This window comes from Hyla sarda, chromosome 8, assembly GCF_029499605.1.
Source record: "Hyla sarda isolate aHylSar1 chromosome 8, aHylSar1.hap1, whole genome shotgun sequence".
NCBI lineage: Eukaryota > Metazoa > Chordata > Amphibia > Anura > Hylidae > Hyla > Hyla sarda.
Window position 1 is genome coordinate 112521157 of NC_079196.1, and position 19678 is coordinate 112540834.

The window sequence follows — 19678 nt, forward strand, 5'->3', positions numbered from 1 at the left end:
AATCCTCCGTGGGTGAGAATTTGAGTTTGAGAATTGGAGACCAAAATGATGAGTTGCACTGACTGGTTTATGAACGTCTATTCATTTAGCGTTTTAATGACCATGTTTGCACACTGATTGGTGTAAAAAAATAAAATAAAACTAAATAATAATAATCTAGCACACCTGTGCAGGTTTGACATGACATGACAGGTAGCTGTCTTGTGGGTGGTGCTGAATCCTGTTAAATGACGTGAGGGTCTCATGCCTATACACAAGGGTGTGTCATTGCTGTTGCTTGACCATGCATTGGTTTCTGTGGTCAGTGAATGATAAAAACAAAATTTACCATCCATTGATGGATGGGAAATCCGCCATGAGGCATTTGTTTTTAGAAACTGCTGCTCACAACCAATGTTGCAATGGAGTGTCTCCATCTGCTGGTGGTATTGGAAAGGCATTAGTGCTATGACAGGGTCTGAAGAAGAAGAAGAAGAAGACGGAAAAAAATATATATAAAAAGAAAAAGAGAGAGAGAGAGACTGACTTAGTGAGCGAGTGAGTGAGAAAGTGAGAGTGAGTGAGAGTGAATGAGTGAGTGATTGAGTGAGTGAGTGAGAACAAATGAGTTAAAGCAAGTGAGTGAGAGAGATCGAATGAATGAAAGTCTGAATGACAGAAAGAAAAAAGGATGAAGAAAGAAGCATGAAGAAAAAAAAATGTATATGGAGTTGCTGACATGAGTGCAATCTACAAAGCCGTTGAGGCTGATCCTCATGGGAGGATTATTGCACCAGAACGCTTAGCACTTTTAAAATGCCATTCAATGCCACTTCTAGGGCTAGATGTAAACTGCAGATGACCATGTTGTGGTAGTTACCATGGATACCCAAGTGATGTGTGAGCTAACACATAGGCCCAACAGATTCCAAGAAGGCCAGAATCACCAGCGGCACCACCATCGGTTGTCAGGTCACCCGGATTCAGCAAATACCAGAGTCCAAAATGATGCAGGTTTATACTGTTAATTTTCAGTTTATCGTTACAGTTGGTGTTATTCCATGTCGGAAGGGACGCAGCTACAGCCAGTGGGGTAACTAGAGACAGGCAGGCAGCTATGTGCAACAAAGGTAGGCGTGTTGTTTTCATATGCAGATCTGAAATATTGTCTTATATGCAAGAGGAGGAGTGATGGGGGTTCAGGCAAAAGCCAGGCTATGGATTGCATTGCTAAATGCTCCATCAGAGTGCAATGGTCGCCTGTCCTTTTTTTAAGTGATGATGTGGGTTTAGCCTGTGCTGTATGTATGTATGGGTGGCTGACTGCCACCCACCCAGAGAGTGTATGGGAGGCTGGTTGGCTGCCAGCCTTCCTTCCATTCCTATGAGTAATGTGAGTGCTCATGAAGGGGACATGGTTGGGTCCACCCCTTTCCCGGTTATCCCCTCTAGGCCTTTTGGCTTAGATCAAGTGTAAAAAAAGAAAGGATCTTGCGACAGATCGCATCCTGAGGCACGTTTTTTTTTTTTTTGTGTGAATACTTGCACTTGGGTGACTTGTGAGCACATACTGATACATACGTTCCCTATCTGGGGACCATAAATTAAATGGATTTTTGAGAAAGGGAGCTGATTTGGAAGCTTGCTTCTGTCGCCCTATGCATTGACCCGATGTGGCAGTATCTTCGGGTAGTGAACAGTGCACCACCCCATTCCAGTGTTAAACAAGAAAGATTCTCATTTAATCCTCCGTTGGTGAGAATTTGAGTTTGAGAATTGGAGACCAAAATGATGAGTTGCACTGACTGGTTTATGAACGTCTATTCATTTAGCGTTTTAATGACCATGTTTGCACACTGATTGGTGTAAAAAAATAAAATAAAACTAAATAATAATAATCTAGCACACCTGTGCAGGTTTGACATGACATGACAGATAGCTGTCTTGTGGGTGGTGCTGAATCCTGTTAAATGACGTGAGGGTCTCATGCCTATACACAAGGGTGTGTCATTGCTGTTGCTTGACCATGCATTGGTTTCTGTGGTCAGTGAATGATAAAAACAAAATTTACCATCCATTGATGGATGGGAAATCCGCCATGAGGCATTTGTTTTTAGAAACTGCTGCTCACAACCAATGTTGCAATGGAGTGTCTCCATCTGCTGGTGGTATTGGAAAGGCATTAGTGCTATGACAGGGTCTGAAGAAGAAGAAGAAGAAGACGGAAAAAAATATATATAAAAAGAAAAAGAGAGAGAGAGGGAGAGACTGACTTAGTGAGCGAGTGAGTGAGAGAGTGAGAGTGAGTGAGAGTGAATGAGTGAGTGAGTGATTGAGTGAGTGAGTGAGTGAGTGAGAACAAATGAGTTAAAGCAAGTGAGTGAGAGAGATCAAATGAATGAAAGTCTGAATGACAGAAAGAAAAAAGGATGAAGAAAGAAGCATGAAGAAAAAAAAATGTATATGGAGTTGCTGACATGAGTGCAATCTACAAAGCCGTTGAGGCTGATCCTCATGGGAGGATTATTGCACCAGGACCCTTAGCACTTTTAAAATGCCATTCAATGCCACTTCTAGGGCTAGATGTAAACTGCAGATGACCATGTTGTGGTAGTTACCATGGATACCCAAGTGATGTGTGAGCTAACACATAGGCCCAACAGATTCCAAGAAGGCCAGAATCACCAGCGGCACCACCATCGGTTGTCAGGTCACCCGGATTCAGCAAATACCAGAGTCCAAAATGATGCAGGTTTATACTGTTAATTTTCAGTTTATCGTTACAGTTGGTGTTATTCCATGTCGGAAGGGACGCAGCTACAGCCAGTGGGGTAACTAGAGACAGGCAGGCAGCTATGTGCAACAAAGGTAGGCGTGTTGTTTTCATATGCAGATCTGAAATATTGTCTTATATGCAAGAGGAAAAGTGATGGGGGTTCAGGTAAAAGCCAGGCTATGGATTGCATTGCTAAATGCTCCATCAGAGTGCAATGGTCGCCTGTCCTTTTTTTAAGTGATGATGTGGGTTTAGCCTGTGCTGTATGTATGTATGTATGGGTGGCTGACTGCCACCCACCCAGAGAGTGTATGGGAGGCTGGTTGGCTGCCAGCCTTCCTTCCATTCCTATGAGTAATGTGAGTGCTCATGAAGGGGACATGGTTGGGTCCACCCCTTTCCCGGTTATCCCCTCTAGGCCTTTTGGCTTAGATCAAGTGTAAAAAAAGAAAGGATCTTGCGACAGATCGCATCCTGAGGCACATTTTTTTTTTTGTGTGAATACTTGCACTTGGGTGACTTGTGAGCACATACTGATACACACGTTCCCTATCTGGGGACCATAAATTAAAAGATTTTTGAGAAAGGGAGCTGATTTGGAAGCTTGCTTCTGTCGCCCTATGCATTGACCCGATGTGGCAGTATCTTCGGGTAGTGAACAGTGCACCACCCCATTCCAGTGTTAAACAAGAAAGATTCTCATTTAATCCTCCGTGGGTGAGAATTTGAGTTTGAGAATTGGAGACCAAAATGATGAGTTGCACTGACTGGTTTATGAATGTCTATTCATTTAGCGTTTTAATGACCATGTTTGCACACTGATTGGTGTAAAGAAATAAAATAAAACTAAATAATAATAATCTAGCACACCTGTGCAGGTTTGACATGACATGACAGGTAGCTGTCTTGTGGGTGGTGCTGAATCCTGTTAAATGACGTGAGGGTCGCATGCCTATACACAAGGGTGTGTCATTGCTGTTGCTTGACCATGCATTGGTTTCTGTGGTCAGTGAATGATAAAAACAAAATTTACCATCCATTGATGGATGGGAAATCCGCCATGAGGCATTTGTTTTTAGAAACTGCTGCTCACAACCAATGTTGCAATGGAGTGTCTCCATCTGCTGGTGGTATTGGAAAGGCATTAGTGCTATGACAGGGTCTGAAGAAGAAGAAGAAGAAGTAGACGGAAAAAAATATATATAAAAAGAAAAAGAGAGAGAGAGAGAGAGAGACTGACTTAGTGAGCGAGTGAGTGAGAGAGTGAGAGTGAGTGAGAGTGAATGAGTGAGTGAGTGATTGAGTGAGTGAGTGAGTGAGTGAGTGAGTGAGAACAAATGAGTTAAAGCAAGTGAGTGAGAGAGATCAAATGAATGAAAGTCTGAATGACAGAAAGAAAAAAGGATGAAGAAAGAAGCATGAAGAAAAAAAAATGTATATGGAGTTGCTGACATGAGTGCAATCTACAAAGCCGTTGAGGCTGATCCTCATGGGAGGATTATTGCACCAGGACCCTTAGCACTTTTAAAATGCCATTCAATGCCACTTCTAGGGCTAGATGTAAACTGCAGATGACCATGTTGTGGTAGTTACCATGGATACCCAAGTGATGTGTGAGCTAACACATAGGCCCAACAGATTCCAAGAAGGCCAGAATCACCAGCGGCACCACCATCGGTTGTCAGGTCACCCGGATTCAGCAAATACCAGAGTCCAAAATGATGCAGGTTTATACTGTTAATTTTCAGTTTATCGTTACAGTTGGTGTTATTTCATGTCGGAAGGGACGCAGCTACAGCCAGTGGGGTAACTAGAGACAGGCAGGCAGCTATGTGCAACAAAGGTAGGCGTGTTGTTTTCATATGCAGATCTGAAATATTGTCTTATATGCAAGAGGAAAAGTGATGGGGGTTCAGGCAAAAGCCAGGCTATGGATTGCATTGCTAAATGCTCCATCAGAGTGCAATGGTCGCCTGTCCTTTTTTTAAGTGATGATGTGGGTTTAGCCTGTGCTGTATGTATGTATGTATGGGTGGCTGACTGCCACCCACCCAGAGAGTGTATGGGAGGCTGGTTGGCTGCCAGCCTTCCTTCCATTCCTATGAGTAATGTGAGTGCTCATGAAGGGGACATGGTTGGGTCCACCCCTTTCCCGGTTATCCCCTCTAGGCCTTTTGGCTTAGATCAAGTGTAAAAAAAGAAAGGATCTTGCGACAGATCGCATCCTGAGGCACATTTTTTTTTGTGTGAATACTTGCACTTGGGTGACTTGTGAGCACATACTGATACATATGTTCCCTATCTGGGGACCATAATTTAAATGGATTTTTGAGAAAGGGAGCTGATTTGGAAGCTTGCTTCTGTCGCCCTATGCATTGACCCGATGTGGCAGTATCTTCGGGTAGTGAACAGTGCACCACCCCATTCCAGTGTTAAACAAGAAAGATTCTCATTTAATCCTCCGTGGGTGAGAATTTGAGTTTGAGAATTGGAGACCAAAATGATGAGTTGCACTGACTGGTTTATGAATGTCTATTCATTTAGCGTTTTAATGACCATGTTTGCACACTGATTGGTGTAAAAAAATAAAATAAAACTAAATAATAATAATCTAGCACACCTGTGCAGGTTTGACATGACATGACAGGTAGCTGTCTTGTGGGTGGTGCTGAATCCTGTTAAATGACGTGAGGGTCGCATGCCTATACACAAGGGTGTGTCATTGCTGTTGCTTGACCATGCATTGGTTTCTGTGGTCAGTGAATGATAAAAACAAAATTTACCATCCATTGATGGATGGGAAATCCGCCATGAGGCATTTGTTTTTAGAAACTGCTGCTCACAACCAATGTTGCAATGGAGTGTCTCCATCTGCTGGTGGTATTGGAAAGGCATTAGTGCTATGACAGGGTCTGAAGAAGAAGAAGAAGAAGAAGAAGAAGACGGAAAAAAATATATATAAAAAGAAAAAGAGAGAGAGAGAGAGAGAGACTGACTTAGTGAGCGAGTGAGTGAGAGAGTGAGAGTGAGTGAGAGTGAATGAGTGAGTGAGTGAGTGATTGAGTGAGTGAGTGAGTGAGAACAAATGAGTTAAAGCAAGTGAGTGAGAGAGATCGAATGAATGAAAATCTGAATGACAGAAAGAAAAAAGGATGAAGAAAGCAGCATGAAGAAAAAAAAATGTATATGGAGTTGCTGACATGAGTGCAATCTACAAAGCCGTTGAGGCTGATCCTCATGGGAGGATTATTGCACCAGGACCCTTAGCACTTTTAAAATGCTATTCAATGCCACTTCTAGGGCTAGATGTAAACTGCAGATGACCATGTTGTGGTAGTTACCATGGATACCCAAGTGATGTGTGAGCTAACACATAGGCCCAACAGATTCCAAGAAGGCCAGAATCACCAGCGGCACCACCATCGGTTGTCAGGTCACCCGGATTCAGCAAATACCAGAGTCCAAAATGATGCAGGTTTATACTGTTAATTTTCAGTTTATCGTTACAGTTGGTGTTATTCCATGTCGGAAGGGACGCAGCTACAGCCAGTGGGGTAACTAGAGACAGGCAGGCAGCTATGTGCAACAAAGGTAGGCGTGTTGTTTTCATATGCAGATCTGAAATATTGTCTTATATGCAAGAGGAGGAGTGATGGGGGTTCAGGCAAAAGCCAGGCTATGGATTGCATTGCTAAATGCTCCATCAGAGTGCAATGGTCGCCTGTCCTTTTTTTAAGTGATGATGTGGGTTTAGCCTGTGCTGTATGTATGTATGGGTGGCTGACTGCCACCCACCCAGAGAGTGTATGGGAGGCTGGTTGGCTGCCAGCCTTCCTTCCATTCCTATGAGTAATGTGAGTGCTCATGAAGGGGACATGGTTGGGTCCACCCCTTTCCCGGTTATCCCCATTAGGCCTTTTGGCTTAGATCAAGTGTAAAAAAAGAAAGGATCTTGCGACAGATCGCATCCTGAGGCACGTTTTTTTTTTTGTGTGAATACTTGCACTTGGGTGACTTGTGAGCACATACTGATACATACGTTCCCTATCTGGGGACCATAAATTAAATGGATTTTTGAGAAAGGGAGCTGATTTGGAAGCTTGCTTCTGTCGCCCTATGCATTGACCCGATGTGGCAGTATCTTCGGGTAGTGAACAGTGCACCACCCCATTCCAGTGTTAAACAAGAAAGATTCTCATTTAATCCTCCGTGGGTGAGAATTTGAGTTTGAGAATTGGAGACCAAAATGATGAGTTGCACTGACTGGTTTATGAACGTCTATTCATTTAGCGTTTTAATGACCATGTTTGCACACTGATTGGTGTAAAAAAATAAAATAAAACTAAATTATAATAATCTACCACACCTGTGCAGGTTTGACATGACATGACAGGTAGCTGTCTTGTGGGTGGTGCTGAATCCTGTTAAATGACGTGAGGGTCTCATGCCTATACACAAGGGTGTGTCATTGCTGTTGCTTGACCATGCATTGGTTTCTGTGGTCAGTGAATGATAAAAACAAAATTTACCATCCATTGATGGATGGGAAATCCGCCATGAGGCATTTGTTTTTAGAAACTGCTGCTCACAACCAATGTTGCAATGGAGTGTCTCCATCTGCTGGTGGTATTTCAAAGGCATTAGTGCTATGACAGGGTCTGAAGAAGAAGAAGAAGAAAAAGAAGAAGACGGAAAAAATATATATAAAAAGAAAAAGAGAGAGAGAGAGAGAGACTGACTTAGTGAGCGAGTGAGTGAGAGAGTGAGAGTGAATGAGTGAGTGAGTGATTGAGTGAGAAGAAATGAGTTAAAGCAAGTGAGTGAGAGAGATCGAATGAATGAAAGTCTGAATGACAGAAAGAAAAAAGGATGAAGAAAGAAGCATGAAGAAAAAAAAATGTATATGGAGTTGCTGACATGAGTGCAATCTACAAAGCCGTTGAGGCTGATCCTCATGGGAGGATTATTGCACCAGGACTCTTAGCACTTTTAAAATGCCATTCAATGCCACTTCTAGGGCTAGATGTAAACTGCAGATGACCATGTTGTGGTAGTTACCATGGATACCCAAGTGATGTGTGAGCTAACACATAGGCCCAACAGATTCCAAGAAGGCCAGAATCACCAGCGGCACCACCATCGGTTGTCAGGTCACCCGGATTCAGCAAATACCAGAGTCCAAAATGATGCAGGTTTATACTGTTAATTTTCAGTTTATCGTTACAGTTGGTGTTATTCCATGTCGGAAGGGACGCAGCTACAGCCAGTGGGGTAACTAGAGACAGGCAGGCAGCTATGTGCAACAAAGGTAGGCGTGTTGTTTTCATATGCAGATCTGAAATATTGTCTTATATGCAAGAGGAGGAGTGATGGGGGTTCAGGCAAAAGCCAGGCTATGGATTGCATTGCTAAATGCTCCATCAGAGTGCAATGGTCGCCTGTCCTTTTTTTAAGTGATGATGTGGGTTTAGCCTGTGCTGTATGTATGTATGGGTGGCTGACTGCCACCCACCCAGAGAGTGTATGGGAGGCTGGTTGGCTGCCAGCCTTCCTTCCATTCCTATGAGTAATGTGAGTGCTCATGAAGGGGACATGGTTGGGTCCACCCCTTTCCCGGTTATCCCCTCTAGGCCTTTTGGCTTAGATCAAGTGTAAAAAAAGAAAGGATCTTGCGACAGATCGCATCCTGAGGCACGTTTTTTTTTTTTGTGTGTATACTTGCACTTGGGTGACTTGTGAGCACATACTGATACATACGTTCCCTATCTGGGGACCATAAATTAAATGGATTTTTGAGAAAGGGAGCTGATTTGGAAGCTTGCTTCTGTCGCCCTATGCATTGACCCGATGTGGCAGTATCTTCGGGTAGTGAACAGTGCACCACCCCATTCCAGTGTTAAACAAGAAAGATTCTCATTTAATCCTCCGTGGGTGAGAATTTGAGTTTGAGAATTGGAGACCAAAATGATGAGTTGCACTGACTGGTTTATGAACGTCTATTCATTTAGAGTTTTAATGACCATGTTTGCACACTGATTGGTGTAAAAAAATAAAATAAAACTAAATAATAATAATCTAGCACACCTGTGCAGGTTTGACATGACATGACAGGTAGCTGTCTTGTGGGTGGTGCTGAATCCTGTTAAATGACGTGAGGGTCTCATGCCTATACACAAGGGTGTGTCATTGCTGTTGCTTGACCATGCATTGGTTTCTGTGGTCAGTGAATGATAAAAACAAAATTTACCATCCATTGATGGATGGGAAATCCGCCATGAGGCATTTGTTTTTAGAAACTGCTGCTCACAACCAATGTTGCAATGGAGTGTCTCCATCTGCTGGTGGTATTGGAAAGGCATTAGTGCTATGGCAGGGTCTGAAGAAGAAGAAGAAGACGGAAAAAAATATATATAAAAAGAAAAAGAGAGAGAGAGACTGACTTAGTGAGCGAATGAGTGAGAGAGTGAGAGTGAATGAGTGAGTGAGTGATTGAGTGAGTGAGTGAGAACAAATGAGTTAAAGCAAGTGAGTGAGAGAGATCGAATGAATGAAAGTCTGAATGACAGAAAGAAAAAAGGATGAAGAAAGAAGCATGAAGAAAAAAAAATGTATATGGAGTTGCTGACATGAGTGCAATCTACAAAGCCGTTGAGGCTGATCCTCATGGGAGGATTATTGCACCAGGACCCTTAGCACTTTTAAAATGCCATTCAATGCCACTTCTAGGGCTAGATGTAAACTGCAGATGACCATGTTGTGGTAGTTACCATGGATACCCAAGTGATGTGTGAGCTAACACATAGGCCCAACAGATTCCAAGAAGGCCAGAATCACCAGCGGCACCACCATCGGTTGTCAGGTCACCCGGATTCAGCAAATACCAGAGTCCAAAATGATGCAGGTTTATACTGTTAATTTTCAGTTTATCGTTACAGTTGGTGTTATTCCATGTCGGAAGGGACGCAGCTACAGCCAGTGGGGTAACTAGAGACAGGCAGGCAGCTATGTGCAACAAAGGTAGGCGTGTTGTTTTCATATGCAGATCTGAAATATTGTCTTATATGCAAGAGGAGGAGTGATGGGGGTTCAGGCAAAAGCCAGGCTATGGATTGCATTGCTAAATGCTCCATCAGAGTGCAATGGTCGCCTGTCCTTTTTTTAAGTGATGATGTGGGTTTAGCCTGTGCTGTATGTATGTATGGGTGGCTGACTGCCACCCACCCAGAGAGTGTATGGGAGGCTGGTTGGCTGCCAGCCTTCCTTCCATTCCTATGAGTAATGTGAGTGCTCATGAAGGGGACATGGTTGGGTCCACCCCTTTCCCGGTTATCCCCTCTATGCCTTTTGGCTTAGATCAAGTGTAAAAAAAAGAAAGGATCTTGCGACAGATCGCATCCTGAGGCACGTTTTTTTTTGGGTGAATACTTGCACTTGGGTGACTTGTGAGCACATACTGATACATACGTTCCCTATCTGGGGACCATAAATTAAATGGATTTTTGAGAAAGGGAGCTGATTTGGAAGCTTGCTTCTGTCGCCCTATGCATTGACCCGATGTGGCAGTATCTTCGGGTAGTGAACAGTGCACCACCCCATTCCAGTGTTAAACAAGAAAGATTCTCATTTAATCCTCCGTGGGTGAGAATTTGAGTTTGAGAATTGGAGACCAAAATGATGAGTTGCACTGACTGGTTTATGAACGTCTATTCATTTAGCGTTTTAATGACCATGTTTGCACACTGATTGGTGTAAAAAAATAAAATAAAACTAAATAATAATAATCTAGCACACCTGTGCAGGTTTGACATGACATGACAGGTAGCTGTCTTGTGGGTGGTGCTGAATCCTGTTAAATGACGTGAGGGTCTCATGCCTATACACAAGGGTGTGTCATTGCTGTTGCTTGACCATGCATTGGTTTCTGTGGTCAGTGAATGATAAAAACAAAATTTACCATCCATTGATGCATGGGAAATCCGCCATGAGGCATTTGTTTTTAGAAACTGCTGCTCACAACCAATGTTGCAATGGAGTGTCTCCATCTGCTGGTGGTATTGGAAAGGCATTAGTGCTATGACAGGGTCTGAAGAAGAAGAAGAAGAAGACGGAAAAAAATATATATAAAAAGAAAAAGAGAGAGAGAGAGAGACTGACTTAGTGAGCGAGTGAGTGAGAGAGTGAGAGTGAGTAAGAGTGAATGAGTGAGTGAGTGAGTGATTGAGTGAGTGAGTGAGTGAGTGAGAACAAATGAGTTAAAGCAAGTGAGTGAGAGAGATCGAATGAATGAAAGTCTGAATGACAGAAAGAAAAAAGGATGAAGAAAGAAGCATGAAGAAAAAAAAATGTATATGGAGTTGCTGACATGAGTGCAATCTACAAAGCCGTTGAGGCTGATCCTCATGGGAGGATTATTGCACCAGGACCCTTAGCACTTTTAAAATGCCATTCAATGCCACTTCTAGGGCTAGATGTAAACTGCAGATGACCATGTTGTGGTAGTTACCATGGATACCCAAGTGATGTGTGAGCTAACACATAGGCCCAACAGATTCCAAGAAGGCCAGAATCACCAGCGGCACCACCATCGGTTGTCAGGTCACCCGGATTCAGCAAATACCAGAGTCCAAAATGATGCAGGTTTATACTGTTAATTTTCAGTTTATCGTTACAGTTGGTGTTATTCCATGTCGGAAGGGACGCAGCTACAGCCAGTGGGGTAACTAGAGACAGGCAGGCAGCTATGTGCAACAAAGGTAGGCGTGTTGTTTTCATATGCAGATCTGAAATATTGTCTTATATGCAAGAGGAGGAGTGATGGGGGTTCAGGCAAAAGCCAGGCTATGGATTGCATTGCTAAATGCTCCATCAGAGTGCAATGGTCTTCTGTCCTTTTTTTAAGTGATGATGTGGGTTTAGCCTGTGCTGTATGTATGTATGGGTGGCTGACTGCCACCCACCCAGAGAGTGTATGGGAGGCTGGTTGGCTGCCAGTCTTCCTTCCATTCCTATGAGTAATGTGAGTGCTCATGAAGGGGACATGGTTGGGTCCACCCCTTTCCCGGTTATCCCCTCTAGGCCTTTTGGCTTAGATCAAGTGTAAAAAAAGAAAGGATCTTGCAACAGATCGCATCCTGAGGCACGTCTTTTTTTGTGTGAATACTTGCACTTGGGTGACTTGTGAGCACATACTGATACATACGTTCCCTATCTGGGGACCATAAATTAAATGGATTTTTGAGAAAGGGAGCTGATTTGGAAGCTTGCTTCTGTCGCCCTATGCATTGACCCGATGTGGCAGTATCTTCGGGTAGTGAACAGTGCACCACCCCATTCCAGTGTTAAACAAGAAAGATTCTCATTTAATCCTCCGTGGGTGAGAATTTGAGTTTGAGAATTGGAGACCAAAATGATGAGTTGCACTGACTGGTTTATGAACGTCTATTCATTTAGCGTTTTAATGACCATGTTTGCACACTGATTGGTGTAAAAAAATAAAATAAAACTAAATAATAATAATCTAGCACACCTGTGCAGGTTTGACATGACATGACAGGTAGCTGTCTTGTGGGTGGTGCTGAATCCTGTTAAATGACGTGAGGGTCTCATGCCTATACACAAGGGTGTGTCATTGCTGTTGCTTGACCATGCATTGGTTTCTGTGGTCAGTGAATGATAAAAACAAAATTTACCATCCATTGATGGATGGGAAATCCGCCATGAGGCATTTGTTTTTAGAAACTGCTGCTCACAACCAATGTTGCAATGGAGTGTCTCCATCTGCTGGTGGTATTGGAAAGGCATTAGTGCTATGACAGGGTCTGAAGAAGAAGAAGAAGACGGAAAAAAATATATATAAAAAGAAAAAGAGAGAGAGAGACTGACTTAGTGAGCGAGTGAGTGAGAGAGTGAGAGTGAGTGAGAGTGAATGAGTGAGTGAGAACAAATGAGTTAAAGCAAGTGAATGAGAGAGATCGAATGAATGAAAGTCTGAATGACAGAAAGAAAAAAGGATGAATAAAGAAGCATGAAGAAAAAAAAATGTATATGGAGTTGCTGACATGAGTGCAATCTACAAAGCCGTTGAGGCTGATCCTCATGGGAGGATTATTGCACCAGGACCCTTAGCACTTTTAAAATGCCATTCAATGCCACTTCTAGGGCTAGATGTAAACTGCAGATGACCATGTTGTGGTAGTTACCATGGATACCCAAGTGATGTGTGAGCTAACACATAGGCCCAACAGATTCCAAGAAGGCCAGAATCACCAGCGGCACCACCATCGGTTGTCAGGTCACCCGGATTCAGCAAATACCAGAGTCCAAAATGATGCAGGTTTATACTGTTAATTTTCAGTTTATCGTTACAGTTGGTGTTATTCCATGTCGGAAGGGACGCAGCTACAGCCAGTGGGGTAACTAGAGACAGGCAGGCAGCTATGTGCAACAAAGGTAGGCGTGTTGTTTTCATATGCAGATCTGAAATATTGTCTTATATGCAAGAGGAGGAGTGATGGGGGTTCAGGCAAAAGCCAGGCTATGGATTGCATTGCTAAATGCTCCATCAGAGTGCAATGGTCGCCTGTCCTTTTTTTAAGTGATGATGTGGGTTTAGCCTGTGCTGTATGTATGTATGGGTGGCTGACTGCCACCCACCCAGAGAGTGTATGGGAGGCTGGTTGGCTGCCAGCCTTCCTTCCATTCCTATGAGTAATGTGAGTGCTCATGAAGGGGACATGGTTGGGTCCACCCCTTTCCCGGTTATCCCCTCTAGGCCTTTTGGCTTAGATCAAGTGTAAAAAAAGAAAGGATCTTGCGACAGATCGCATCCTGAAGCACGTTTTTTTTTTTTGTGTGAATACTTGCACTTGGGTGACTTGGGAGCACATACTGATACATATGTTCCCTATCTGGGGACCATAAATTAAATGGATTTTTGAGAAAGGGAGCTGATTTGGAAGCTTGCTTCTGTCGCCCTATGCATTGACCCGATGTGGCAGTATCTTCGGGTAGTGAACAGTGCACCACCCCATTCCAGTGTTAAACAAGAAAGATTCTCATTTAATCCTCCGTGGGTGAGAATTTGAGTTTGAGAATTGGAGACCAAAATGATGAGTTGCACTGACTGGTTTATGAACGTCTATTCATTTAGCGTTTTAATGACCATGTTTGCACACTGATTGGTGTAAAAAAATAAAATAAAACTAAATAATAATAATCTAGCACACCTGTGCAGATTTGACATGACATGACAGGTAGCTGTCTTGTGGGTGGTGCTGAATCCTGTTAAATGACGTGAGGGTCTCATGCCTATACACAAGGGTGTGTCATTGCTGTTGCTTGACCATGCATTGGTTTCTGTGGTCAGTGAATGATAAAAACAAAATTTACCATCCATTGATGGATGGGAAATCCGCCATGAGGCATTTGTTTTTAGAAACTGCTGCTCACAACCAATGTTGCAATGGAGTGTCTCCATCTGCTGGTGGTATTGGAAAGGCATTAGTGCTATGACAGGGTCTGAAGAAGAAGAAGATGGAAAAAAATATATATAAAAAGAAAAAGAGAGAGAGAGAGAGACTGACTTAGTGAGCGAGTGAGTGAGAGAGTGAGAGTGAGTGAGAGTGAATGAGTGAGTGAGTGATTGAGTGAGTGAGTGAGTGAGAACAAATGAGTTAAAGCAAGTGAGTGAGAGAGATCGAATGAATGAAAGTGTGAATGACAGAAAGAAAAAAGGATGAAGAAAGAAGCATGAAGAAAAAAAAATGTATATGGAGTTGCTGACATGAGTGCAATCTACAAAGCCGTTGAGGCTGATCCTCATGGGAGGATTATTGCACCAGGACCATTAGCACTTTTAAAATGCCATTCAATGCCACTTCTAGGGCTAGATGTAAACTGCAGATGACCATGTTGTGGTAGTTACCATGGATACCCAAGTGATGTGTGAGCTAACACATAGGCCCAACAGATTCCAAGAAGGCCAGAATCACCAGCGGCACCACCATCGGTTGTCAGGTCACCCGGATTCAGCAAATACCAGAGTCCAAAATGATGCAGGTTTATACTGTTAATTTTCAGTTTATCGTTACAGTTGGTGTTATTCCATGTCGGAAGGGACGCAGCTACAGCCAGTGGGGTAACTAGAGACAGGCAGGCAGCTATGTGCAACAAAGGTAGGCGTGTTGTTTTCATATGCAGATCTGAAATATTGTCTTATATGCAAGAGGAGGAGTGATGGGGTTCAGGCAAAAGCCAGGCTATGGATTGCATTGCTAAATGCTCCATCAGAGTGCAATGGTCGCCTGTCCTTTTTTTAAGTGATGATGTGGGTTTAGCCTGTGCTGTATGTATGTATGGGTGGCTGACTGCCACCCACCCAGAGAGTGTATGGGAGGCTGGTTGGCTGCCAGCCTTCCTTCCATTCCTATGAGTAATGTGAGTGCTCATGAAGGGGACATGGATGGGTCCACCCCTTTCCCGGTTATCCCCTCTAGGCTTTTTGGCTTAGATCAAGTGTAAAAAAAGAAAGGATCTTGCGACAGATCGCATCCTGAGGCACGTTTTTTTTTGTGTGAATACTTGCACTTGGGTGACTTGTGAGCACATACTGATACATACGTTCTCTATCTGGGGACCATAAATTAAATGGATTTTTGAGAAAGGGAGCTGATTTGGAAGCTTGCTTCTGTCGCCCTATGCATTGACCCGATGTGGCAGTATCTTCGGGTAGTGAACAATGCACCACCCCATTCCAGTGTTAAACAAGAAAGATTCTCATTTAATCCTCCGTGGGTGAGAATTTGAGTTTGAGAATTGCAGACCAAAATGATGAGTTGCACTGACTGGTTTATGAACGTCTATTCATTTAGCGTTTTAATGACCATGTTTGCACACTGATTGGTGTAAAAAAATAAAATAAAACTAAATAATAATAATCTAGCACACCTGTGCAGGTTTGACATGACATGACAGGTAGCTGTCTTGTGGGTGGTGCTGAATCCTGTTAAATGACGTGAGGGTCTCATGCCTATACACAAGGGTGTGTCATTGCTGTTGCTTGACCATGCATTGGTTTCTGTGGTCAATGAATGATAAAAACAAAATTTACCATCCATTGATGGATGGGAAATCCGCCATGAGGCATTTGTTTTTAGAAACTGCTGCTCACAACCAATGTTGCAATGGAGTGTCTCCATCTGCTGGTGGTATTGGAAAGGCATTAGTGCTATGACAGGGTCTGAAGAAGAAGAAGAAGAAGAAGAAGAAGACGGAAAAAAATATATATAAAAAGAAAAAGAGAGAGAGAGAGAGAGAGACTGACTTAGTGAGCGAGTGAGTGAGAGAGTAAGAGTGAGTGAGAGTGAATGAGTGAGTGAGTGATTGAGTGAGTGAGTGAGTGAGAACAAATGAGTTAAAGCAAGTGAGTGAGAGAGATCGAATGAATGAAAGTCTGAATGACAGAAAGAAAAAAGGATGAAGAAAGAAGCATGAAGAAAAAAAAATGTATATGAAGTTGCTGACATGAGTGCAATCTACAAAGCCGTTGAGGCTGATCCTCATGGGAGGATTATTGCACCAGGACCCTTAGCACTTTTAAAATGCCATTCAATGCCACTTCTAGGGCTAGATGTAAACTGCAGATGACCATGTTGTGGTAGTTACCATGGATACCCAAGTGATGTGTGAGCTAACACATAGGCCCAACAGATTCCAGGAAGGCCAGAATCACCAGCGGCATCACCATCGGTTGTCAGGTCACCCGGATTCAGCAAATACCAGAGTCCAAAATGATGCAGGTTTATACTGTTAATTTTCAGTTTATCGTTACAGTTGGTGTTATTCCATGTCGGAAGGGACGCAGCTACAGCCAGTGGGGTAACTAGAGACAGGCAGGCAGCTATGTGCAACAAAGGTAGGCGTGTTGTTTTCATATGCAGATCTGAAATATTGTCTTATATGCAAGAGGAGGAGTGATGGGGGTTCAGGCAAAAGCCAGGCTATGGATTGCATTGCTAAATGCTCCATCAGAGTGCAATGGTCGCCTGTCCTTTTTTAAGTGATGATGTGGGTTTAGCCTGTGCTGTATGTATGTATGGGTGGCTGACTGCCACCCACCCAGAGAGTGTATGGGAGGCTGGTTGGCTGCCAGCCTTCCTTCCATTCCTATGAGTAATGTGAGTGCTCATGAAGGGGACATGGTTGGGTCCACCCCTTTCCCGGTTATCCCCTCTAGGCTTTTTGGCTTAGATCAAGTGTAAATAAAGAAAGGATCTTGCGACAGATCGCATCCTGAGGCATGTTTTTTTTTGTGTGAATACTTGCACTTGGGTGACTTGTGAGCACATACTGATACATACGTTCCCTATCTGGGGACCATAAATTAAATGGATTTTTGAGAAAGGGAGCTGATTTGGAAGCTTGCTTCTGTCGCCCTATGCATTGACCCGATGTGGCAGTATCTTCGGGTAGTGAACAGTGCACCACCCCATTCCAGTGTTAAACAAGAAAGATTCTCATTTAATCCTCCGTGGGTGAGAATTTGAGTTTGAGAATTGGAGACCAAAATGATGAGTTGCACTGACTGGTTTATGAACGTCTATTCATTTAGCGTTTTAATGACCATGTTTGCACACTGATTGGTGTAAAAAAATAAAATAAAACTAAATAATAATAATCTAGCACACCTGTGCAGGTTTGACATGACATGACAGGTAGCTGTCTTGTGGGTGGTGCTGAATCCTGTTAAATGACGTGAGGGTCTCATGCCTATACACAAGGGTGTGTCATTGCTGTTGCTTGACCATGCATTGGTTTCTGTGGTCAGTGAATGATAAAAACAAAATTTACCATCCATTGATGGATGGGAAATCCGCCATGAGGCATTTGTTTTTAGAAACTGCTGCTCACAACCAATGTTGCAATGGAGTGTCTCCATCTGCTGGTGGTATTGGAAAGGCATTAGTGCTATGACAGGGTCTGAAGAAGAAGAAGAAGAAGAAGAAGACGGAAAAAAATATATATAAAAAGAAAAAGAGAGAGAGAGAGAGAGACTGACTTAGTGAGCGAGTGAGTGAGAGAGTAAGAGTGAGTGAGAGTGAATGAGTGAGTGAGTGATTGAGTGAGTGAGTGAGTGAGAACAAATGAGTTAAAGCAAGTGAGTGAGAGAGATCGAATGAATGAAAGTCTGAATGACAGAAAGAAAAAAGGATGAAGAAAGAAGCATGAAGAAAAAAAAATGTATATGGAGTTGCTGACATGAGTGCAATCTACAAAGCCGTTGAGGCTGATCCTCATGGGAGGATTATTGCACCAGGACCCTTAGCACTTTTAAAATGCCATTCAATGCCACTTCTAGGGCTAGATGTAAACTGCAGATGACCATGTTGTGGTAGTTACCATGGATACCCAAGTGATGTGTGAGCTAACACATAGGCCCAACAGATTCCAGGAAGGCCAGAATCACCAGCGGCATCACCATCGGTTGTCAGGTCACCCGGATTCAGCAAATACCAGAGTCCAAAATGATGCAGGTTTATACTGTTAATTTTCAGTTTATCGTTACAGTTGGTGTTATTCCATGTCGGAAGGGACGCAGCTACAGCCAGTGGGGTAACTAGAGACAGGCAGGCAGCTATGTGCAACAAAGGTAGGCATGTTGTTTTCATATGCAGATCTGAAATATTGTCTTATATGCAAGAGGAGGAGTGATGGGGGTTCAGGCAAAAGCCAGGCTATGGATTGCATTTCTAAATGCTCCATCAGAGTGCAATGGTCGCCTGTCCTTTTTTTAAGTGATGATGTGGGTTTAGCCTGTGCTGTATGTATGGGTGGCTGACTGCCACCCACCCAGAGAGTGTATGGGAGGCTGGTTGGCTGCCAGCCTTCCTTCCATTCCTATGAGTAATGTGAGTGCTCATGAAGGGGACATGGTTGGGTCCACCCCTTTCCCGGTTATCCCCTCTAGGCCTTTTGGCTTAGATCAAGTGTAAAAAAAAGAAAGGATCTTGCGACAGATCGCATCCTGAGGCACGTTTTTTTTTTTTGTGTGAATACTTGCACTTGGGTGACTTGTGAGCACATACTGATACATACGTTCCCTATCTGGGGACCATAAATTAAATGGATTTTTGAGAAAGGGAGCTGATTTGGAAGCTTGCTTCTGTCGCCCTATGCATTGACCCGATGTGGCAGTATCTTCGGGTAGTGAACAGTGCACCACCCCATTCCGGTGTTAAACAAGAAAGATTCTCATTTAATCCTCCGTGGGTGAGAATTTGAGTTTGAGAATTGGAGACCAAAATGATGAGTTGCACTGACTGGTTTATGAACGTCTATTCATTTAGCGTTTTAATGACCATGTTTGCACACTGATTGGTGTAAAAAAATAAAATAAAACTAAATAATAATAATCTAGCACACCTGTGCAGGTTTGACATGACATGACAGGTAGCTGTCTTGTGGGTGGTGCTGAATCCTGTTAAATGACGTGAGGGTCTCATGCCTATACACAAGGGTGTGTCATTGCTGTTGCTTGACCATGCATAGGTTTCTGTGGTCAGTGAATGATAAAAACAAAATTTACCATCCATTGATGGATGGGAAATCCGCCATGAGGCATTTGTTTTTAGAAACTGCTGCTCACAACCAATGTTGCAATGGAGTGTCTCCATCTGCTGGTGGTATTGGAAAGGCATTAGTGCTATGACAGGGTCTGAAGAGGAAGAAGAAGAAAAAGAAGACGGAAAAAAATATATATAAAAAGTAAAAGAGAGAGAGAGAGACTGACTTAGTGAGCGAGTGAGTGAGAGAGTGAGAGTGAGTGAAAGTGAATGAGTCAGTGAGTGATTGAGTGAGTGAGTAAGTGAGTGAGAACAAATGAGTTAAAGCAAGTGAGTGAGAGTGATCGAATGAATGAAAGTCTGA

General features: G+C 43.2%; 11 pseudogenes; all 11 read left to right on the forward strand.

The window, feature by feature from the left end:
* The first annotated feature begins 1420 nt into the window (after positions 1-1420).
* Positions 1421-1689, forward strand: LOC130288627 (U2 spliceosomal RNA; annotated as a pseudogene).
* A 1473-nt stretch (positions 1690-3162) lies between these two features.
* LOC130289816 (U2 spliceosomal RNA) lies at positions 3163-3427 on the forward strand (annotated as a pseudogene).
* Positions 3428-4913: 1486 nt separating this feature from the next.
* On the forward strand, positions 4914-5177 carry LOC130288284 (U2 spliceosomal RNA; annotated as a pseudogene).
* Positions 5178-6657: 1480 nt separating this feature from the next.
* On the forward strand, positions 6658-6923 carry LOC130289966 (U2 spliceosomal RNA; annotated as a pseudogene).
* Positions 6924-8374: 1451 nt separating this feature from the next.
* On the forward strand, positions 8375-8641 carry LOC130288418 (U2 spliceosomal RNA; annotated as a pseudogene).
* A 1442-nt stretch (positions 8642-10083) lies between these two features.
* LOC130289184 (U2 spliceosomal RNA) lies at positions 10084-10348 on the forward strand (annotated as a pseudogene).
* Positions 10349-11819: 1471 nt separating this feature from the next.
* On the forward strand, positions 11820-12083 carry LOC130287776 (U2 spliceosomal RNA; annotated as a pseudogene).
* A 1432-nt stretch (positions 12084-13515) lies between these two features.
* Positions 13516-13782, forward strand: LOC130288148 (U2 spliceosomal RNA; annotated as a pseudogene).
* A 1456-nt stretch (positions 13783-15238) lies between these two features.
* LOC130289707 (U2 spliceosomal RNA) lies at positions 15239-15502 on the forward strand (annotated as a pseudogene).
* A 1475-nt stretch (positions 15503-16977) lies between these two features.
* LOC130289365 (U2 spliceosomal RNA) lies at positions 16978-17241 on the forward strand (annotated as a pseudogene).
* A 1467-nt stretch (positions 17242-18708) lies between these two features.
* On the forward strand, positions 18709-18976 carry LOC130288726 (U2 spliceosomal RNA; annotated as a pseudogene).
* The last annotated feature ends 702 nt before the right edge of the window (positions 18977-19678 follow it).